The sequence below is a fragment of the Chlorocebus sabaeus genome, chromosome 29 (assembly GCF_047675955.1).
Source record: "Chlorocebus sabaeus isolate Y175 chromosome 29, mChlSab1.0.hap1, whole genome shotgun sequence".
NCBI lineage: Eukaryota > Metazoa > Chordata > Mammalia > Primates > Cercopithecidae > Chlorocebus > Chlorocebus sabaeus.
The window spans coordinates 626,950-651,493 of record NC_132932.1 but is presented as its reverse complement, the minus strand read 5'-3'; the positions used below and the strand labels follow the sequence as shown (position 1 = coordinate 651,493).

At 41.3% G+C, this 24,544-nt stretch overlaps 1 pseudogene; it reads right to left on the bottom strand.

Annotated features, from left to right (window-relative positions):
- Positions 1-24,080, bottom strand: part of LOC140710640 (dehydrogenase/reductase SDR family member 2, mitochondrial-like) — a 37,420-nt pseudogene extending 13,340 nt beyond the window's left edge.
- Positions 24,081-24,544: the final 464 nt, after the last annotated feature.

Here is a 24,544-nt window from a genome sequence, read left to right as displayed (position 1 = left end):
CTTCCAGTTGATCGAGTCAGTTACTGAAGCTTGTGCATTTGTCACGTATTTCTCGTGCCATGATTTTCATCTCTTTCATTTCGTTTATGACCTTCTCTGCATTAATTACTCTAGCCATCAATTCTTCCACTTTTTTTTTCAAGATTTTTAGTTTCTTTGCGCTGGGTACGTAATTCCTCCTTTAGCTCTGAGAAGTTTGATGGACTGAAGCCTTCTTCTCTCATCTCGTCAAAGTCATTCTCCGTCCAGCTTTGATCCGTTGCTGGTGATGAGCTGCGCTCCTTTGCCAGGGGAGATGCGCTCTAATTTTTTGAATTTCCAGCTTTTCTGCCCTGCTTTTCCCCCATCTTTGTGGTTTTATCTGCCTCTGGTCTTTGATGATGGTGACGTACTGATGGGTTTTTGGTGTAGGTGTCCTTCCTGTTTGATAGTTTTCCTTCTAACAGTCAGGACCCTCAGCTGTAGGTCTGTTGGAGATTGCTTGAGGTCCACTCCAGACCCTGTTTGCCTGGGTATCAGCAGCAGAGGCTGCAGAAGATAGAATATTGCTGAACAGCGAGTGTACCTGTCTGAGTCTTGCTTTGGAAGCTTCCTCTCAGGGGTGTACTCCACCCTGTGAGGTGTGGGGTGTCAGACTGCCCCTAATGTGGGATGTCTCCCAGTTAGGCTACTCAGGGGTCAGGGACCCACTTGAGCAGGCATTCTGTCCCTTCTCAGATCTCAACCTCCATGTTGGGAGATCCACTGCTCTCTTCAAAGCTGTCAGACAGAGTCATTTGCGTCTGCAGAGGTTTCTGCTGCTTTTGTTGTTGTTTAGTTGTGCCCTGTCCCCAGAGGTGGAGTCTACAGAGACAGGCAGGTTTCCTTGAGCTGCTGTGAGTTCCACCCAGTTCGAGCTTCCCAGAGGCTTTGTTTACCTACTTAAGCCTCAGCAATGGCGGGCACCCCTACCCCAGCCTCACTGCTGCCTTGCGGTTAGATCGCAGACTACTGTGCTAGCAATGAGGGAGGATCCGTGGGTGTGGGACCGTCCCGGCCAGGTGTGGGATACAATTTCTTGGTGTGCCTGTTTGCTTAAAGTGCAGTATTGGGGTGGGAGTTACCCGATTTTCCAGGTGTTGTGTGTCTCAATTCCCCTGGCTAGGAAAAGGGATTCCCTTCCCCCTTGTGCTTCCCGGTGAGGCGATGCCTCGCCCTGCTTCAGCTCTCGCTGGTTGGGCTGCAGCAGCTGACCAGCACCGATTGTCCGGCACTCCCTAGTGAGATGAACCCATTACCTCAGTTGAAAATGCAGAAATCACCGGTCTTCTGTGTCGCTCGCGCTGGGAGTTGGAGACTAGAGCTGTTCCTATTCGGTCATCTTGCTCTACCCCTGATTTGTCTAATGTTGACAGTGGGGTGTTAAAGTCTCCCATTATTATTGTGTGGGAGTCTAAGTCTCTTTGTAAGTCTCCAAGGACTTGCTTTATGAATCTGGGTGCTCCTGTATTGGGTGCACATATATTTAGGATAGTTAGCTCTTTTTGTTGAATTGATCCCTTACCATTATGTAATGACCTTCTTTGTCTCTTTTCATCTTTGGTGGTTTAAAGTCTGTTTTATCAGAGACTAGGATTGCAACCCCTGCCTTTTATTGTTTTCCATTTGCTTGGTAGATCTTCCTCCATCCCTTTATTTTGAGCCTATGTGTGTTTCTGCATGTGAGATGGGTCTCCTGAATACAGCAGACTGATTGGTCTCGACTCTTTATCCAATTTGCCACTCTGTGTCTTTTAATTGGAGAATTTAGCCCATTTACATTTAAGGTTATTATTGTTATGTGTGAACTTGATCCTGTCACTATGATGTTAGCTGGTTATTTTGCTCATTAGTTGATGCAGTTTCTTCCTAGCATTGATGGTCTTTACATTTTGGCATGTTTTTGCAGTGGCTGGTACTGGTTATTCCTTTCCATGTTTAGTGCTTTCTTCGGGAGCTCTTGTAGGGCATGCTTAGGGGTGACAAAATCTCTCAGCATTTGCTTGTCTGTAAAGGATTTTATTTCTCCTGGATATGAAATTCTGGGTTGAAAATTATTTTCTTTAAGAATGTTGAACATTGGCCCCCACCCTCTTCTGGGTTGTAGAGTTTCTGCTGAGAAATCTGCTGTTAGTCTGATGGGCTTCACTTTGTGGGTAATCTGACCTTTCTCTCTGGCTGTCCTTAACATTTTTTCCTTCATTTCAACTTTGATGAATCTGACAATTATATGTCTTGGAGTTTCTCTTCTTGAGGAGTATCTCTGTGGCATTCTCTGCATTTCCTGAATTTGAATGTTGGCCCACCTTGCTAGGTTGGGGAAGTTCTCCTGGATAATATCCTGCAGAGTGTTTTCCAACTTGCTTCCATTCACCCTGTCACTTTCAGGTACACCAATCAGACGTATATTTGGTCTTTTCACATAGTCCCATATTTCTTGGCAGCTTTGTTCATTTCTTTTTACTCTTTTTTCTCTAAACTTCTCTTCTTGCTTCATTTCATTCATTTGATCTTCAATCACTGATACCTTTTCTTCCAGTTGATTGAATCAGTCATTGAAGCTTGTGCATTTGTCATGTAGTTCTCATGCCATGGTTTTCAGCTCCATCAGGTCATTTAAGGACTTCTCTACATTGGTTATTCTAGTAGATCTCAGACTGTTGCGCTAGCAATGAGGGAGGCTCCATGGGTGTGGGACCCTCCAAGCCTGGTGCGGGATATAATCTCTTGGTGTGCCGTTTGCTAAGACCCTTGGAAAACTGCAGTATTAGGGTGGGAGTGACCCAATTTTCCAGGTGCTATCTGTCATGGCTTCCCTTGGCTAGGAAAGGGAATTCCCTGACCCCTTGCACTTCCTGGGTGAGGAGATGCCTCTCCCTGCTTTGGTCTTGCTCAGTGGGCTGCATCCACTGTCCTGCACCCACTGTCAGACATGCCCCAGTGAGACAAACCTCATACCTCAGTTGGAAATGCAGAAATCCCGCATCTTCTGTGTCGCTCACACTGGCAGCTGTAGACTAGAGGTGTTCCTATTTGGCCATCTTGGAACTGCCTCCAGCTTTATTATTTTTGCTTAGGATTGCTTTGGCTATTTAAGCTCTTTTTTAGCTCCATATAAATTTTAAAATAGTTCTTTTTCTAGTTCTGTGAAGAATGTCATTTGTAGTTTAATAGGAATAGCCTTGAATCTATACATTGCTTTAGGCAATTTTGCCATTTTAACAATACAGATTCTTCTTATCCATGAGTGTGGAATGTTTTTCCATTTGTTTCTGTCATCTCTGATTTTTTTGAGCAATGTTTTGTAGTTCTTATTGTAGTGATCTTTCACCTCTCTGTTTAGCTGTATTCCTAGGTATTTTTTGTGGCAGTTGTGAATGGAATTGCATTCCTCATTTGGCTCTTGGCTTGGCTCTTGTTCGTGTATAGCAATGCCAGTGATTTTTGTACATTAATTTTGTATACTGAAACTTTGTTGAAGTTGTTTATCAGCTTAAGGAGCTTTTGTGTCGTGACTGTGGGTTTTCTCAATATAGGATCATGTCACCTGCAAACAGGGATAATTTGACTTCTTCTCTTCCTATTTGACTGCCTTTATGTCTTTCTCTTGCCTGATTACTCTGGCTAGGACTTCCAATACTACGTTGAATAGGAATGATGAGACAGGGCATCCTTGTCCTGTACTAGTTTTCAACAGTAATGCTTCCAAGTTTTGCCCATTCAGTATGATGTTGGCTGTGGGTTTGTCATAGATGGCTCTTATTATTTTGAGGTATGTTCCAATACCTAGTTTATTGAGAATTTTTAACAGGAAGGGTGTTGAATTTCATCAAAAGCCTTTTCTGAATCTATTAAGATAATCATGTAGTTTTGTCCTTAATTCTGTTCATGTGATGAATCACATTTCTCGATTTGTGTATGTTGTGCCAACCTTGCATCCCAGGGATAAAGCCTACTTGATTGTGGTGCATAAGCTTTTTGATGTGCTGCTGGATTCAGTTTGTAAGTATTTTGTTGAGGATTTTTGCATCAACATTCATCAAGGATATTGGCCTAACCTTTTCATTTTCTGTGTTTCTGTGTTTCTGACAGGGGTTGGTATTAGGATGATGCTGGCTTCATAGAAAGAATTGGGGAAGAGTTCCTCTTTCTAAAATTTTTGGAATAGTTTCAGTAGAAGTGGTACCAGCTCTTCTTTGTACAGCTGGGAGAATTCAGCTGTGAATCTGTCATTCCTAGGTTTTTCTTGGTAGGCTATTTATCACTGATTTTATTTCGGAGCTCATTATTGGTCTGTTCAGGGATTCAATTTCTTCCTGGCATAGTCTTGGAAGGGTATATGTGTCCAGGAATTTATCCTTTTCTTCTAGATTTGCTAGTTTATGTGCATAGAGGTGTTCATAATATTCTTTGGTAGCTATTTGTATTCCATGGGATCAATGACCCCTTTTGTCATTTCTAATTGTGTTTATTTGGATTTTTTCTTCATTAGTCTAGTTAGCAGTCTATTTTATTAACTTTTTTCAAAAAATCAACTGCTGGATTCATTGATCTTTTGAATGATTTTTTTGTGTCTCAATCTCCTTCAGTTCAGTTCTGATTTTGGTTATTTCTTGTCTTCTGTTAGCTTTGGGGTTGGTTTTCTCCTGGTTCTCTAGTTCTTTTAATTGTGATGTAAAGTTCTTTCACTTGTAAAGAACTTTAGTATGTGACGTTCTTGTAGCTGTGAAAATGATAATATTCATTTTCAAATATTTTTTTTGAGACAGGGTCTCACGTGATCACCCAGCTGGAAGTACAGTGGTATGATCATAGCTCACTGCACCCTTGAACTCCTGGGTTCAAGCGACTTTTCTGCCTCAGTCTCCCAAAGTGTTGGGATTACAGGTGTGAGCCACCACAACCGGCCAATGTTTATTATTTACTCTAGTAAATATATATAGACGGTCTTTACTATGTGCATAATCAAGATATTTTATCATGCCATTTAATGTCCACAAGAGGTGTGCCAAGCATCACTATTCCATTTAATAGGTAAGGAAACAAAGGCCCAGAGAGTTTAATTACCAAGTATATGTAGTTAGTGACAGAGCAGGGATCTAAAGGTAGGTGTCTCTGACTCCAAAGCCCACGCTGTCTTCTTTACATTCATAGTTTGCAACCAGTTTTGTGAAGCCAGATTCTGCAAGAGGTGCCCAGTACCAGGAACAGGGACCAAATGGTTGAGCATCAGGCCCCTAATCCAATTTTAACCTGGGCATTTCTGCTTTTGTCTGTTTTATGCATTGGACTCCTATAGAGGTTATTCTTTGACAAAAGGTTTCTGCCATTAAAAAAAATTTGAAAACCATGGTACTGTGTTTAACCACATAAATTACTGTACTTGGCCATTTTCTATCAATAAAAATGATATTTTTTGTCCCTCCCACTGCCTCTTACACTAGCCCTGTCCTCCTCGACCTTTTCCCAGCCCATGCCAGTCATTTCCCAAATTAGGAAGTCTGCTTCCTTGCTCTCCCCACAGCCCATGGTAGATGTATTACCTGTGGGATGGGCCTAGGGCTGGCTCTTCCTGTCAATTCCCCACTGTTCTTAGTGACTCAGGACCACTGAGATTCAATCTAATATCACGCCATGCCTGTGTTACAGCTGGAAGGGGCCTCAGAAGTCATCATTAGTTAGAAGTCCTGGTTGTGTTTCACAGATGATCACACAAGTCCAGAGAAGCAGCCCAGTCTATACTAGCTGCTCAGTACATGCTTGCTGAATTCAGTGACTGCTCCAGTCAATATGTGAACTGAAGGGAAGCAAAATAGTTGGGAAAAGAGTCTTAAAACTACATCTATCTGCAAAGCACTGTACCTGAAACTGAGGAAAATTCACTTTACCTCTGCTGACCATTTTAAAGAAGAGAGTGAGGGCAATGCTGGTGGAGATAACTGGGTGGGGTGGCCCTAACCTTCAGAGGAGGCATGGCTAAGTAGGAGGGAGAAGTTTAAGAGGCTAGGGCATGGCCAGAGGGATCTATTTTAGAACAGGAATGAGACAGGCCCAAGTTGGAGGAGTTGGACAGTGATGGCTAGAGCACCTTCAGGGGAAGCTGTGTTCCTGAAGTGGTCAGAAAATGAAACCTTCTAAAGATTGGGCCAGAATCCAAGAATGAACAAGGAACTCCCAGGAGCACAGGCAGATTGTTTCAACCCTAGGACAAATGGCATGGGAGAACATCTGGGAACATCCCGAGTCACTGAGACCAGTGGGGAATCGACAGCAAGAGACAACCCTAGGCCCATCCCACAGGTGATGCATCTATCACGGGCTGTGAGAACAGCAAGGAAACAGGCTTCCTAATTTGGGAACTGACTGGCAGGGGCTGGGAAGAGGTTGGGTAGGACAGGTGTCAGAGGAAGCAGGAGGGATAAGAGTTGAGTGGGCCTGGGAAACAACTGCTCTAGTTACAGGCCTGCTATGGGGTGCCTCAGAGTCATCAGCCTGAACTCTTGTGGCTAGAGCTCCTGTAGCCCAAGGGTCTCTGATTCCAAGACCATTGTCAGGACTCTAGGACCTTCTATCTGTGGATCCCTCCTCCTTATTCCAGTCAAGTCCTTGCCAGACCCCCTGGGCACTCCAGATGTGAGAGAACAACACTAATGGATAGAACTCTTGTTTTTTTAGCTGACCCAGAAGTTTAAAAGCCACACACTCACCATTCTTGTATGACTGGCTCAGCTAAGCCTGTTTCCCACTAGGAATGTCTATCTGAAATCTGCCCCCTCTCACTCTAGTTCCCCTGCTCCCTGTTTGATATCAAGCAGCTACCTCCTTATGCCCCTTCCCCACCCTTACCCCATCTTCTCCATGTGGGGCAGCAGCTGGCTCAGCAGCAGGCTGGGGCTTTCACAGTGATGTTTAGGATCTGAAATCAGAGCAAACAGGAGGTGGGGGAGTGAAGATACAGTCAGTCCAGCAGTCTCACCATATTGGGAAATGTACCAGGTTAGAATGTGGGCATGATGACCTCTGATGCCCATGATGTGGGTGGAGTGTTGGCTTTCCTGTGCATTCATGGAAATGGGGCATCCTGAAGATGCAGGAGTAAATGGGTTAGGCTGAAGGCTCTTCCAGCAGAAGACTCCAGAGTATATGGGTTGTCTCCCTATATTTCCAAGCACACCAGTTTCATCTGGAGCAGAGGAGGCATCAACAGCTGAGTCTGGGGAAGGCTAGGTTTTGGGGTGATAGCCAGAAGGTACCCATGTTAGGGATTAGGCTGTCATTCTCTTCTCTGTGCCCCATATTTTTTGTGACTATTTGGTTTTTGGTTGGACATTCCCTGCAGAATGGTAGCTCCTGAACAGTGGGGACCAAAACTGCCACTTAAACACTCCTACATCCATCTCACAGATGGGGAAATTGAGGCTCAGAGAGTTCAAGCCCCAGGCCTCACTCTGCACCAATGAATCTGTCATGGGAAGGTGGATGGTGGGAGCTGAGGATCAGCTCTGGATATGTGAGCCTAGATGGAGAGAGGGTTACATGGCAGGAAGGTGAGGATGAAGTCTGGCTTTCCTGCCCCCTGCTGGCTTCCCCAGACCTCACCTTGTCCCAGACCTGCTCACTGATCCCCAAGGCACTTCCCATCAAGTGACTGACCCCTGCCACACACACCAGGAAGTCCACACCCCCGCAGTGTTCCAGGGCCTGAGAGTAAGAAAGGGACATAAAGGAATAAGGTTACGGAAGAAGAGGGTGTCTTCAGCAGTGAGAGGTGACTCCTGTTTAATGTCCCAGAGGCTGTACCTAGGTCAAGTTCAAAGCACAGGAGAACAATATGATGTGAGGATGGAGATTCTCTCTTTTCCTTTAGGAGCCAGGTACTGAGTTTCTAGATAAAAAGCAGTGGAGCATCACCCAAGTACCCTTTCACGTCCTTCTTTTAGTCCTAGGCACTGTTGGCTACTCGTTCCCAAACACACCTCTCATCTGCACTGTGTCCTGAAATTTCACTGTCCCCGCTCCAATTCCCTGAATACTCTACCTCTGACTATAAGACCAGGGCTTCCTTCTGTACAACATCTCTGTCCCCTCAGACCCCTCCTCAGGAATCTTCCAGGGGGGCCTGGCTGGCTCCACGGAGCTGGTGGAGAAACCAGCTTCTCCTTTCCCACCAGCATGGTCCCCACCCCAACATCTCCCTGAGTCCCAGACCACATGCACTCCCTCCCTCCCTGAGGGAGAGAACAAACCTGGGTGGAGAAAGGATGCCCTCCGTAAGCTGGTCCTTTCTGTGCCCAGGTCAGTTAACTGGAGATTGGGCCTTGTGGACAAGGCTCAAGTGACACATAGTTGACCTGATTCCTGTGATGGTGGCTTTATCCCTCTGCCCTAATGTGGGGCATAGTATCAGAATCCCTGAGCCTGTCTGCACCTCCTTCTATGCCCCTCACCATGACCACCAGCCGCTCCCGGTCCTCAGCCTTCCCCATGTAGCACAGGGTATCTGGCACATGCTCAGCCCCTCCTCCTAGGGCGTGGCCCTCCTCCTAGGGCGTGGCCACCTTCTGCTGCTTCCCGCTGCTGATGACCACGTGGGCCCTATCGTGGGCCAGACGCTGGGCAATGGCGAAGCCGATCCTGGGGCAGAGATGAGAAGGAGGTGACAATTTAGACTAGGACTGAGACTTTTCTTGCTGCATTTCTAGCCCTGAGGCACCAAATGAATTCTCTCCACTAACTCAGAGCAGATAACCTCATGCTGTACTATGGATGGTCACAGGACTAGAAGAGATAAAGAGATAAAGGGTCCATAGATGCATTGAACTTCCTATGTCCACATCAGATCTTCTTGGCCTCCCCTCCCACGAAAATTCCTACTATGAAAACTCGTTCTCAGTTTAGTTTCTCAAGGCTTTAGTTTGCTTTGTAGCTGCAACCAGAGAGCTCCCTGCCTCAGGCATGTGAAACCACTGAGTGCTCAGAGGCATGCAACTTCAAAGTGTGAGCCATTAACCCACATAGGGCAACTCTTGACTGATGGAGGAATTCTCTCCTCTTCCCCCGAGAGATGCCTCTGAGATGCATTTCCTGCTTCCTAGAAGACCTTTGAAACCTCTCACCCAGTGACCTATAGTGGGCTGACTCCATAACACATCCTGCACTGGTTTTGTCTCCTTTCCTAGTTTCCTTTCCTGTTCCTCGATGTTGCTCATTAAGATCACCTTCCCAAAAAACTACTAGCACTTAAGCCTAGTAAACTTTGCTTTGTGGGGATGAGCCTAAGAAATGAAGTCAACAAAACCCAAAGACACCCACAGTTCCCAAAGCCCCAAAGAGCTGTTCTCACCTGTTTGTAGATCCTGTGGTCATGGCAACTTTGTTGGCTAATTTAAGTTTATATTTGGCTCCACTGCTGTTGAGGACCCGCAACCCAGGGTCAGGGGCCTAAACATGGTGGTTTCTGATGAAATATCATCTCCCTTTTTGGGCTAGAACTGGGTGGGTCTAAGAATCGCTCCTGGAAGATCAGCCTCGAGCCTGCTCCAGTGAGCCTTTCCAGTGATTTTGTGAACACAGAATTTTGTATATGAAATCTCTTCTCTTTAAATTGCTTGAGTGGCTTCTGTTATCTGATATCAAATTCTGATATATGCACACATAGGCTTGAGAAAAGAAATTTGTATCTGAGGAATACAAATCCTTTTAATTATTAGGCCCAGAGAGACATTAAAATGAGGCCACAATCCCACACCCTACTCCCCTCTTTGACCTAAGTATTCATCTCTTGACACTGCTTGCTATTGCCACAAGTAGCTGGAAATTAACCTAATAATGCCACACCAGACACTGTAACACATACTCTGTAGTTTAAAAATGTATAGCCAATCACTAATCAATGTTCTTTGTGTAAACCAATGCGAATTTCTGACAATTTTGTAACAGTCCATTCCCTGTCCCCGTTATTGCCTTTAAAAATTCACTTGTAACTCCTGCTAATTGGAGTGTATATTCAGGGCAACTTGAATCTATGCTCCTGGGTTGCAATCCTCAAGTTTGGCCCAAATAAACTCTCTACTTGTATTAATTTTGCCTCAGCTTCATCCTCTTAAGTCAACATATTCAATAAATATTTATTCATTGAGAACCCCTAGGATAATGAACATCTACTTCACAGGTTTGTTGTGAGAGGCCCAAATAAATTAAGATGTGAGAGCGCTTTGTAAACTCTCAAGTTCCTAAAGTTCCACAGCTTCTTAAGAGTGATATGTTTTATCATTCTGTCCTCCATGAGTCTCTAGCCTCAAGCTTCGAGACACATTTGACTTCCTGCTCCCAGTGCTCTACTCTGGCTGCTTTGCATCCCTCAGCCTCTTTGTCTAGACTTATCTTCATTTTCAGCACATGAGGGGAGTCCTTCCTGACACCCCAAAGCTGATTTATTGTCTCCTCCATGTGACCTGATGCCCTCCCTCCTGTGCTTACTTCTCACATTCACCTTTCTAACTCTAAGTGACAGTGTTACATTTGCCACTTCTAGCAGGGTGCCCAGCACCTAGCGATTGCTTCATAGGTATTTGTTGAATGAATGAATGAATGAATAAATGAATGAATGAATGAATGAAGATTTGGCTGCAGTGATATAATGGTTTCTTAGGGGCCTCACTGGACCTACAGGTCAAATTCCTTAGTTACTGCATGTCAGACCCTTCCCCTGTGCAGTCTGTGGTGTTAGTTCAGCTCTGGTCTTAAAGCATTTATTGTAAAGTACCCATTCATGATTTTTAAGTGTTCAGGCTTTGGGTGGCATCAGGCATTGTGTACACTGTGAACCTGTGTTTTCCTGGTATTTAGAATACTGAGTCTCTATTCAAATCTTCACAAATCTGTAGCTATGAACTTTTTTACATAAAGCCAATTCCCTTATTTAAGTACTTCAACCTTAGTAAATCTTAGGCAAATATCACAGCAGATAAATGCTTTTGAAGCAAACTTTAACGATAAATTCACAATTCTTTTTTTCTCTGAAATTTGACTCCTACAATCCCTACTCGTTCATTACGGTTCCCTACCTCCCTTGTAGGCAAGAATTCAAACAGTGTTGGGTTTCCTTCTCTTCCTACTCAACATTTTGTTAATGTCACTCCAAACAATTTATTTTTAAAAGCAAATGCTAAGTGTTTTTCTCTCTCTCTCTCTCCCCTTCCCATCCCCAATATAATTTTTGCAAAAGATACAGAATCAATGCATGCACTAGTCTCTTCATTCATTCAGTGAGTATCCATTGGGAACCTGCTATGGGCTGGGCGGCCAGAATACGAAGATGACTCATGATTTGGGTACTCAAAGCACTCACAGCCTGAGCTGGGCCTGCAGAAAAATATGATTATCATACATTGTGGTAGGAGGAACATATGATTCACATACTTTTATGGGAGCATAGGAGAAGAACAGCACCTAACTTAACCTTGGGGTGGCAGTGGTTAGATAAATAATTTGGAAAAGGTGACACCTAAGTCAATTGAGGAAAAGGAGCTTCTAATATTGCATTTGTTTGTTTGTTTGTTTGTTTGGAGGCATGCTTTTTTAATTAAAAAAGGATATATGTTAATTATAAATTTTTTTTAATGTTTGTAAAATATTTGTAAAACTATATAAGAAAGTTGAGGGAAAAGTTGCAAAAGACTTTAAAACAGACCTGACTTTGAAATGGACTCTGGATATCTTCAGTAAAAAACTAGGCATTGTCTAGCTACTCTTCTAGGTGACCTGATTCTGTGGGGTCTCTGTGTCATACATTGTCTTTGAGCTATTTACAACTCAGAGTTTTAGGTAACTAATAAATATTTGCATCTATCCATAGATGCATATAAATTTAATCTGGAGGAGATTCAATTTTCCTTCTACATTGGAAGAAATCAGCTTTGCATCTATTAAGCAAACTTATTTTACTCTTCCCTATGGCATATATATGTGTGGTTATTTGAATTTACCTTTGAATCAGTTGTAATGGCTTTGTGGTTCCCCTCATTAATTAACAAGTTTTAAAAGGTTGGCACTTGTTCTTTTTATATTTGTATGGGAGTCATTATCTTACCTTCTCAAAAATTATCCAACACAAAAAAGTGAAAATTTGATATTTCACTGTTAACTATTATAATTATTTTGCCATTCTTTAAGTCACCTCTCCACATATCCATTCTCATATAATAGCTGTGTGTTCAATTTTGCATGAATGGGACCACAGTATACATGACCTGTTTTTTCTTTTTAATTTTCAGAACTTATTCTTGAAGGATGAATGGAGTAAGGAATTTGGAAATATAGAAGGGCATACCAAGCAAGGAAGTTAGCATGAGCAAGGGCAAAGGGGAGAAAAACAGCACAGAGTGAGAGAAACTACCAAGAGTTTGTTATCCCTGGAACAGCAAGCATGAGGTGGGGAGTGGCTGGAGATGAGGCCATAGAATTGGTCAAGGGCTGGATAGTGGTGGTTATTGCATGCCAAAACAAAAAGCTTAGACTTTCTCTAGAGGGCAAATGGGAGTCCCTGAAATTTAATAAGAAATGCAAAGGGGTCAGATATTGATATGGTCAGATTTTTGCCATATAGAGACAACTTTAGCATGTGTGTCTATGCACATGCACTTATTTGACGTGGCAGCCAGGAGATTATTGCAGCAAGAGATACTAAGGTCTTGTGCCCATCAGATACTGTCAGGAAATAGATGGCATACTTAAATTGGGTAAATTAAAGAGAGTTTCATGAAGGGGCTATTTACAGAGGCAAAGTATAGGGTAATCACAGGAGACAGTACAGCACTGGAGCCAGGCACAGGGAGGTTTTAATACCCTCGAGGCCTGAAAGGGCAAAAGGAGGAATTGAGTTACCCCAACAAAGACAAAGACAGAAGGCTGTCTGTCAGGGGCTGTGACCTTTGGTTAAGTGTCGTAGTAAGCCAGAGACACACTGCAGAAGGGAACCGCGTGAATAAATACCACAACCGCATTTCCCTCCTTTCCTCTGATCTACTATCAGTGTTCTCTATTAACAAAACCCTTCTGGAAGTGAGATGTCATCCACACAGCTCAGCCTCCAAGAGCATGGAACAGAGTGGAGCATGCACCTGGAGGGTCCATTGGAAGGTATTCGACCAGGCCCTGAACTAGTCAGAAGTAGTATAGATGCAGAAAAGAAGTTAGATTTAGGAAATATTTATTAGTTAAAATTATTAGTCCTTTGTGAGAGACTGGTCACCCTGGGAGCAAAAGGAACTAAAAATGAAGCCCAGTTTTCCAGCTTGGGCACCTGAGTAGTTAAAATGTGAATTTCATGTTAGTGCATTTTATTGATGACATAATGTTAATTGAACATGATGAGCAGAAGTCAAAGGAACTCTGAATGTCTAAGTAATACAGAGGGTGAGAGGTAAATCCTACAGAGATCCAGAAACCCATCACATGAGTGGTTTTTAGGATTCCAGTGGTCTAAGGCATATTGAGACTTTCATTCAGAGTTGAAATGCAATGAAAATTTGGTAGCGCTCTTCAGGTTTGGGGGACATTGCATACTATTCTTGGAAATTCTGCTGCAATCTATTTATTGGGTGATTATGAAGGCTGTCAGTTTTGAGTGGGGCGCAGAGTAAGAGAAGGCTCTGCAGCAGGTTAAGATGTTGTGTAACCAGCCCTGCCACTTGGGCCACAGGGCCAAATGGATCTTCTAGAGTCCCAGATATTTGTGCCAATAAAGCTCTATGAGAAATCCTTGGTAAACCCCAATAGGGAGTCTTAGCATAAAACCCTAGGGTTCTAGCGCAAGGCAAAACTAAATGCGTTAGGAAACAATAAAACATTTGAAAAGTAGCAAGCAGCACCTGATTCCTGGTGGAGACTGATTATCAGACCATGGAATTTCTTTCTTTCTTTCTCTCCCTTTCTTTCTTTCTTTCTTTCTTTCTTTCTTTCTTTCTTTCTTTCTTTCTTTCTTTCTTTCTTTCTTTCTTTCTTTCTTTCTTTCTTTCTTTCTTTCTTTTTCTTTCTTTCTTTCTTCTTTCTTTTTTTTTTTTTTTTCAGATGGAGTCTCTGTCACTCAGGCTGGAGTGCAGTGGCATGATCTTGGCTCGCTGCAACCTCTGCCTCCTGGGTTCAAACGATTCTCCTGCCTCAACTTCCTGAGTAGCTGGGATTTCAGGCTGGTGCCCCCAAGCCCAGCTAATTTTTGTATTTTTAGTAGAGACAGGGTTTCACCATATTGGCCAGGCTCCTGACCTCAGGTGATCCACCTACCTCGTGCTGGGATTACAGGCGTTAGCCACCGTGCCCAGCCTAATATGGAATTTCAAAGGATGGTGTGACTAGAGCTACTCATCATAACCCGGGCTCTCTGCATTAAAGTTGGGAAGACACAGCAGCAACCCACCATTTGAAGGAAATGATACAATAGGGGTCAGGTCTAAGCAGGACCAAAGTAGGTTACACAAATCACATAAGCAGGTGCCCAGATTCCCATGCCACCTACCCCTGTTGCATGGATGCCTCTCTCTCAGCTTATATACTCTCAACTTCTAAGGCATATGTGTTACATGGTCTTAAGGCAGTGTTCTCTATGAGCAGATGGCAGAGGAGGAAATAACCTGGTCCCGGGGCCACCTGAGATTAGTGATCATAGAGCCAGATTATGGATTTCATGATGTGAATGGATAAAATAAGCTCTAACTACATTTCTGGTTAACTCATATTGGATCTGAAGAAGTCATTTGAAATTTGATTCATGGCTTTGTCTAATATATCTTGAAAAAACTTTGGCAGTCACTAAATCGTGTCACTAGGTCGTTCAGCTTCATCTGTTCAAAGGTGATTTCCCCTCCCCCACTGCCGCCAGCTAATAACACAACCTGTGAGTGACTGCTGAGAAGAGCTGAAAAGGATTGCATACATTTAAATACCTGGAAAAGCTAGTTGCAGTGCTGAATGTTGTATATCCATGCTATCATTGCTAGTTTCTTGTGGAATTCTCCCCATCTGTGTTCTTTGATAAGAGCTGAGGTATGGAAAGGTGAGGTCCTTAAAGGAAAATTGTCAACACATCCACTGCCCCATTCTACCATATATCCAAATTCAGAACATCCCAAAGCAGGTTAAGACATTTAATTTGTAATACAAGGCTACACTCTTCACCAAATTAAGTATAAAAGGGAAAGATAACAAACCATAAGGCAAGAGTCATTAAAGGAGGCATCTCAGTAACAATATTTAGGATGGTCTTACTGTTGGCAATTTGAAGGTGTCTTCACTCATGTCAACACTCCATTTTTACCATAGTAAAAATATGGATAGGAAAAGAATATGACTCTCTTCCTTTTTGAGTAGGCCAACTAAAAGGGGAGCTAGCAAAGTGAATTTTACATAAACAAGTACAGGTGCTTTCTCAGGCAAATCATATTTAGGAAAGACCACACATGGAAGTTGAAGATCTGAAAATGTATTTCTTTTTAAAGAAATAATTTTATTGACATACATTTCACATAACATAAAATTTAAGTCTACAATTCAATGATTTTTGTAACTCTACCAAGTTGTGCAACCATCACATTCGGTGAGTTGTAGAGCATTTTTATTGTTCTAGTAAGACCCCTCATGCCTTTATCTCTGTTCCCAGCCCCAGGCCCAGACAGCTGAGGTATGGAAAGGTGAGGTCCTTAAAGGAAACCTTTATCTATTTTGTCTCTATAAATTTTATAAATTTGCCTTTCTGAATCTTTCATACTAATGAAGAAATTGATTTAAAAAAAATATATATGGCTACTAATATCTCTTGGAAAGTCTTTGCATATATACTGTTCTATAATATTCCCTTGGCCAAGGAATGGGACACCTGTCTCAGGCCTGTGGTATTTTTGGAAGAATATCTATTCATATTTCTGTATCTCTATAGATTTATATAAAATATTCAACATATTCTTACCTTTGTGGTGAGTACCAGTTGCTTTGTCTGGGGCACAGAGGGAATCCCAGTGATAGGAGTAGCTCAAGATTGGGCAGGTCCTGGGTATCTGGGAAGCTGCTGTTCTCTCTCCTCTCTAAGTCAGGTCATCCTTTCCTTTCTCCTCCCCCTAGGGCACACCAGGAGGTCTCCCTGTCCTCTTTCTAGACTTCACTTTGTTGAGTCATCAGAGCCCCAAACCAGGACCGAGACTTCTTCTGAAAGACACCAAACCACATTCTGTCCATCACGCAGAGCATCTTTCACAGCTTTGCTTACCACCACAGGGCACAGGGACCTCTCTGAATCTCTATGGACTGTGCACATCAGCTCTCAGGAATTCTGGTCCTTTCCTTGTATTTTCTATGTTAACATATGGGCCCACTGTCCATTCAGTTGTCTAAGTTAGAAACTGCAGTCAGCCAAGATCCTTCTCACTTGTTCCATACCCAATTGTCACCAAGCCCTGCTAATATGATATCTGCTATCTTTTAGTTGATCTTTTCCTGATTCCTCGGTCACTACGTTTTGTTGGAGGAGTCATCTGTCTTGCCTGGAGTGTAGCTGTAGCTTCTGTTCTGCTCTTACTTCGAAACTAAGCTGGAGGAACCTTTCCAAGGTGAAAAGCTGATCAAGTTCATCTCATTTTGGAGATTCAACCATGGCTCTCCCTTGGCTTTGATGATAAATGTACATTTCTTGCCTTCCCACACTGGGACTTTGTTGATTTGTCCCTGACTCCTCTCCCTTTGCCTTCACAAGCTCCTTCTACTATAAACATAACAATGTTCTTGCATTTCATGCTTGCATCTCTCATTCCCTGGATTGTTCCTACTCTTCCCTCAGACTCAGCAAAGGCATCCCTTCTGCAGGGAAGCCTTATAAATACATCTACTTGGTTTTACATGGCTGTCTCTGCAACCCAACCTTCAGGGTTTCCCCTGCCCCTCTTCCCACTACTACCAGGCTGACAATATCTTAAGAGCAGAGTTCACATTTTATATTTCTCCAGAGTCATTGAATATGATAGATAGCCACTCATTATTTGGAGTTTCTTAGTCTCTTTAAAAACAATCACACTTCTCTCTTAACGTCAGTCTTCTGTAGATGTCTTGAGCCTCCTATGTGGTCATGAGGATTGTGCGTTGGGACCCAGGGAGACACAGCAAAGATTCAGCTGGAGAAGGGTGTTGTGTAACACAGCTTATGTTTGTTCTCTGTTAAAATCAGGCTCTTTCCTCCTATGGAGAGTTCTAGAGCAGCTGTTTCTATTGTTAATGAGTCCATGTTTTGTAGTGTGTTCTCTGTACCAAACTAAGGCACATTTGGTGTTTTTATCTTTATGCAAACCCACTGAGGTGGGTGGTGCTATCCTCCCTTGACACATGAGGAAGCAATCAGAAAGAAGTTAAATAACCTGCCCAACCTATTATAATTATTATTCATTAGAACTGAGATTTGTCTTCAAGCCCCATACTCTCAGCTTCTAAGCCATATGTGTTATGAAATGGATAAAATATTGTGAATTAAAAGGCAAATAATTTTGCATCCTGACCCAACATGCCTATTGAAGTTAGTAGAGTCTAAATGCAGCTATGGGTGGGAAACCAAGTTAATTACGAAACCTCTTACCTGGTCCTGTCTTCAATTGTGCCTCCCCAGTCTCAGCCTGGGTTGCTCTGAACATATTTTCTTTCCTATCGTCTTCCTGGTCTCCATTTCAAACACCTTGGTATAGGATGTACCTGTTCTTTTTCAAGTACTACATGTCTAAGACTTGTTAGCGAGATATAGTCTTCCACTGACAGTTTTGGAGTCAGGCTTAGATGTGTGGAAACAATTAATCCCTCTATACCTGGCAGTTTCTTTCAAAAAATATGCCTACCTTTATCTGGTTTTCACAACTTTAAGTCCACATATGCTTTTGATATGAAAAGTGGCTTGCATCCTTGACAAAGTAACTGCCATTAGAACCTAGTCTTGTAAATTTGTTTGACTTTTTGACCTTCAAATTCAGAGCAAATAGTAATATAACTCAGTGTTCTTGCCCCAGGAAAGAACCAGTTGGTTCTATCTTCAGGAAGATAATTTATACACACATACACATTTATATAATCTATATATATATATAATATACAGACATGCATTATATATGAAAATTTTTTTGATAACTGCAAATTGCTGTACGCATAATGGGTATATTATATATTACTTTGTTAATTTTGTCATTTTGTATACAGTAGCTGTCATTCTATTTGCTATATTTAAGAGTTTTATTTTTCTTAAAATTCCTTTCCTTTCTGTGACTTTTAAAGAAGCAATTTTTTCCTTCTGTTCTCTCCCTAGTTTACCATAAAGAGGAAAGCAAAGCTTTTCTCTATGACATGCAACACTTTCAGCACTTCTGTGACCAAATGTGTGGGGGTTTTCCTGATACCAACCAATTCTCCTACTCTCTGGACACCAACTGGGCATCCTATAATTCAACTACGACACCAACCACCTGGAGTTTATGCAGATGCTACAGGTTAAGGGCTCAGTCCCACAAGACTGCCCCCACTTCAGATGCCAGTTTCAAGTAGCGAATCCCCAGGTTACCCAAACTTCTATCAGCCTTGGCTACAAATGGAGGGTCCCCACAACTCCCTCCTCAGTTTTGATGATTTGCTGTGATGGCTCACAGAACTCAGGGGAAGACATTTACCAGTTTATTATTAAGGATATTATAAAGGACACAGAGAAACAGCCAGATGAAGAGATAGAGAGAGCGAGCTCTGGAAGGGTCCTGAATACAGAATTTCTGTCCCCATGGAGTTGGAATGCACCCCACTCCTAGCACACAGGATGTGTTCACCAACCTGGATGTGCTCTGAATCCTGTCTTTTGGAGATTTTTTTGAAGAGTTTATCACATAGGCACGATCAATTACAAACTCAATCTCCAGTTCCTCTCCCCTAACTGTTGATGGGGGATGACGGAGGGTTCCAAGCTTCTAACCATGCCTTGATCTTCCTGCTGACCAGCCTTCATTAAGGAACCCAGCAAGAGTAACCTTATTAGAACAAAATATGCTCCTAGCACCTTTATCACTTGGGAAATTACAAAGGTTTCACAAGCTCTGTCCAAGTTCTGACCAGGGAAGAAGACCAAAATAAATGTTTCTTATTATAATTAATATTGCAATATGATAATCTTTAACTTCACCTCTGTGACTTGGAATACATAATCACAGAAAATCATTTACAGTCATCCCACATGTAACAACATTTCTGTCAATGACAGACCACATATACAATACAACTGAAAAATTCCCATCGCCTAGTGATTTGTGTTGCAGTTGCCTACAGTATTCAGTACAGTAACATGCTGTACAGGTCTGTAGCCTAGGACCAATAGGCTATACCATATAGTCTAGGTGTGTAGTAAGCTACGTATCTAGGTTTGTGTAAATACACTCTGATATTTGCACAAAGAAATTCCCAAACATCAGATTTCTCAAAATTTTCCTGGTGGTTAAGTGATGCGTGACAGTAACTACATAGCTTAATGTGTTTGCATAAATGTATTTACACACTATATTCCATTTAATAAGTTGTTTTTCATGTTAATATGTCTCAGAGATATTTTTGAATCAGCACATGGTATATTTACCTCATTTAAGAGCCATTCTGTGCTTTTTGATGGAAGGCACACATAAGAATACAGGGAGACTAGCAGTCATGTTTCAATCCTGCAGTGAAGCTGATGCCCGACTGGGCATTAGTGCTCTACTTGTGCAAAACGATGTCATAACGAATCCTGCCTTTTGAGTGGCCTGAGGTCAGTGGTCAGTAGACCTTTGCTCTTCACAGTCCTCGGGGATCAGAACGTGAGCAAACGAGAAGGCACAGAAACCCAAGTCACACTGACACAGTGGCAGTAGGCTCTAGTCCATTCTCAATCTTCTACTTTGAATGAGTGCTTGAGTTAATTTTCAGGTCTGCAGGAATCCCTGCATAAATATAATTACATCTAAAGCTACGGGTCATTACTGTGACAGTAAGCTATGGATATAATAACCCACCATTATTTGTCATGTAATTTTTTATAAGCACTGATATTTTCTTATGGATCTATTTACTGTAGCCAATTTATCAGCCTGCTCTTTTTGGGTGGTTCCCCTACCCTCCACCCCACAAAGGATAACCCCTTCTACTGCAAGTCAGTAATGTAGGTGAGAAGATTTCAGTTTTTCCTTTTAATAAATTCCTACCTGATTTTTAAAAAATCTTATCTAAGTAGATTTCAAAGTTTTATTTATGGTATAAGACATGCTGATGAGTTATGGGACGTGGTATATGATACATGCAAGAATAGTTATTTCTGCTATTTAAAGCTAACAAAATTTTTAAGCTAATCTGTCTTGAATATAATCAGGTAGGTAGCTCCAAGATTGGATAACCTTTCTTGAAATTAATCTCTTTCTTTCCTTTTCATAAATTAAAAATGTCTTAAGGCAAACATAATACATTTCCCTTAAATAACTGGCTTAAACCAAAAGGAATTGAATTTTTGAAAGGTCATCTTGATAGATTTATTTAAATAAGAGTAATAAATTTATTTTAATTAATGTTATTTACTATATAAAGAATTTTGCCACTATTGAATAGCAAAGCAATTAATCACAAGCCAAAGCAATATAAATAAAAATATAGTGTAAGACATTATCTTATTAAGACTTAGAAAAAAAGTTTCTCACTAAGTAATATGTTCAGACTCAAATAAAGGTCTAGCAGTTATAAATGTATTATATACATGTATTAATTTCTTGATCTCTTTTATAAGTTCATATATGCTAGAAAGTAATATTTTTGAAGTTAAAAATAAATAATAAAATTTATGTCTTTCACCTGAAACTTATGCTTACCTTTCCTCTGTGCAAATACTGAATCCTGAATACCGAATTTGTGGCAACCACACATGAATACCATTTTCACCTGAAATGAGATAATATCCCAGTTCTTGATGGTTGTTCAAACAAGAGAAAGTTCATGGAAAGATTATGTTGTTATAGGGTTATTTAAATTCACCAGCTACTATAGCTACTACAATAATTTGTTTAAAGAGATTTGGATTAAAGCAGGTTCTGAGTGTAATAATACACTATATTGATTATATCCTGATATCTGAAACTGAAAACCAGGTGAGGAATGATCTAAATGCAGCAGTGACACACATGACCAGCAGAGGCTGATTGATAAGTCTAGCAAGCGTCAAGGCCTCTCAAAATGGTGGAATTCTTAGGAATAACCTGGGCAGATGCCACCATGACGTTCCATAGGTGAGCACAAATAAACTGATCTCATTACTACCCCTTGAAATAAACAAAAAACCCAATGTTTCATTGATCTATTTAGATTTTGGAGGATGCATATTCCACATCTAGAAATGTTGCTCACTGCTATCCATAAAACTACCCAAAGAATGCTGTATTTGAATGAGGGACCAAAAAAGCAGCCACATCTGAATTTCAAAAAGTAGTTCCTCTCTCAATGCCTATTTTGTCGTTCCATATCATATATGATCTTGGAAGTGTCTGTAACATATGCCTATTATATGTAGACTGGAGATTACTGCAAAAGCCTGTGAGTACCACTCATAGGTGACCACTGGGATTCTGTATCAGAATATTCCTAAATGGTGTAGTAAGATATACACAATTTGAAAGACAGCTACTACCTTACTATTGGACATTAATGGTAACAGCCCCTATGACTGAAGGACATAAAATACTCCTGAAACCTGAAATGCTGTTATTGTCTTGTGTTATGTCAGAGAAACAATCTAATAAGGAAGACAGCATCCAGAAGAGTTCCATAATAAAGTGGAAATGAGAGAAACATGTTACTAGGGGGACACAGAGGTACTCATTGAATCTACAAGCAGGTAGACTGTTTCCCTCTAGGATTGACTTTGGAGCCACCTGAAGAGCTACTGCGTCCTGTCACCACCTGGACAGTGCTGTGTTAATAGATCTGTATTAACCATCAAAGAGCTGCTTGGTTCATGAATGGTAGTTCCAAGGTGGATGAATAGCCTCCTATTTGGAAGGCCACCACACTAAGACTGGCAGATTGAAAGACTGATTGAAAAAGATAACAAATTAGCTCAACAGACTGAATCGCATGCTGTTTTCCTGGCAGTGAAGGAGGAATTGAACAATAATAAAGGCCTTTACATTTCGGTTTTTACTGACTCATGACAGTAGCCCACGACCTAGCCATATAGTCAATGGAACACTGGCCTATTAAGTAGACACTTATATGGGGAACAGCCTCATGGAAATTACTGTAGGAATTTAAGGAGCACATTAAAGTAGAATATGGTAATGTTCATCGGAAGAGATCCTTTCTAGGGTCCGAAGGCATGTCCTTATGGTAGAACAACTTATATTCCTTTGGGTATATACTCAGTAATGAGATTGCTGGATCAAATGGTAGTTCTGTTTTTAGGTCTTTGAGGAATCATCACACTGCTTTCCACAATGCTTGAACTAATTTACACTCCCACCAATAGAATATAAGTGTTCCCTTTTCTTCACAACCTCGCCAGCATCTGTTATTTTTTGACTTTTTAATGATAGACATTATGACTGGTGTGAGATGGTATCTCATGGTGGTTTTGATTGGCATTTCTCTAATGATCAGTGATATTGAGCTTTTTCTCATATGTTTGTTGGCCACATGTATGTCTTCTTTTGAAAAGTATTCGTTCATGTCCCTTGCCCACTTTTTAATGGGGTTGTTTTTTTTTTCTTCAGATTTGTTTAAGTTCCTTATAGATGCTGGATATTAGATCTTTATCAGATGCACAGTTTGCAAAAATGTTTTCCCATTCTATAGGTTATCTGTTTACTCTGTTGATAGTTTCTTTTGCTGTGCAGAAGCTCTTAAGTTTAATTAGATCCCATTTGTCAATTTTGGTTTTGTTGCAATTCCTTTTGGTATCTTTTTCATGAAATCTTTGCCCATTTCTATGCCCAGAATGGTATTGCCTAGGTTGTCTTCCAGGGTTTTTATAATTTTGGGTGTTATGTTTAAGTCTTCAATCCATCCTGAGTTGATTTTTGTATATGGTGTAAGGAAGGTGTCCGTTTCAATCTTCTGCATATGACTAGCCAGTTATCCTGGCACTATTTATTTGAATAGGGAGTCCTTTCCCCATTGCTTGTTTTTGTCAGCTTTGTTGAAGATCAAATGGTTGTAGATGTGTGGCCTCATTTCTGGGCTATCTGTTTTGTTCCATTGTTCTATGTGTCTGTTTTTGTACCAGTACCACACTGTTTTGGTTATTGTAGACCTGCAGTACAGTTTGAAGTCAGGTAGCATGATTCCTCCAGCTTTGTTCTTTTTGCTTAGGATTGCCTTGGCTGTTTGGGTTCTTTTCTGATTCCATATGAATTTTAAAATAGTTTTTTTCCTAGTTCTGTGAAGAATGTCATTTGTAGTTTAATAGAAATAGCATTGAATCTATACATTGCTTTGGGAAATATGGCCATTTTAACAGTATGGATTCTTCTTTTCCACGAGCATGGAATGTTTTCCCATTTATATCATCTCTGATTTCTTTGAGCAGTGTTTTGTAATTCTCTATGTAGATATCTTTCGCCTCCCTGGTTAGCTGTATTCCTAGGTATATTTTTTGTGTGTGGCCATCGTGAATGGAATTGCATTCTTCATTTGACTCTTGGCTTGACTGTTGCTGATATATAGGAATGCCAGTGATTTTTGTATATTGATTTTGTATCCTGAAACTTTGCCGAAGTTGTTTATCAGCTAAAGAAACTTTTGCGTCAAGGCTGTGGGGTTTTCTCAACATAGAATTATGACATTTTCAAACAGGGATCGTTTGACTTTTCTCTTCCTATTTGGATGCCTTTTAATCATTCTCTTGCCTGATTACTCTGGCCAAAACTTCTAGTACTACATTGAATGGGAGTGGTGAGAGAGGGCATCCTTGTGCCAGTCTTCAAAGGCAGTACTTCCAGCTTTTGCCCATTCAATATGATGTCAGCCGTGGGTTTGTCATTGACGGCTGTTACCATTTTGAGGTATGTTCTTTCAATACCTAGTTTATTGAGAGTTTTTAACATGAAGGTATATTGAATTTTATTGAAAACCTTTTCTGCATCTATTGAGATAATTATGTGGCTTTCTTCTTTAGTTCTGTTTATGTAATGAATCCTATTTATTGATTTGCATATGTTGAACCAACCTCACATCCCAGGGATAAAGCCTACTTGATTGTGTTGTATTAGTTTTCAGATGTGCTGCTGGATTCAGTTTGCCAGTATTTTGTTTAGGATTTTTGCATAATGTTCATCAAAGGTATTGGCCTGAAGTTTTCTTTTTTGTGTGTGTCTCTGCCAGGTTTTGATATCAGGATGATACGGGCCTCATAGAATGAGTTGGGGAGGAGTCGCTCCTCCTCAATTTTTGGAATAGTTTCAATAGGAATGGTACCAGCTCTTCTTTGTACATCTGGTAGAATTCAGCTCTGAATATGTCT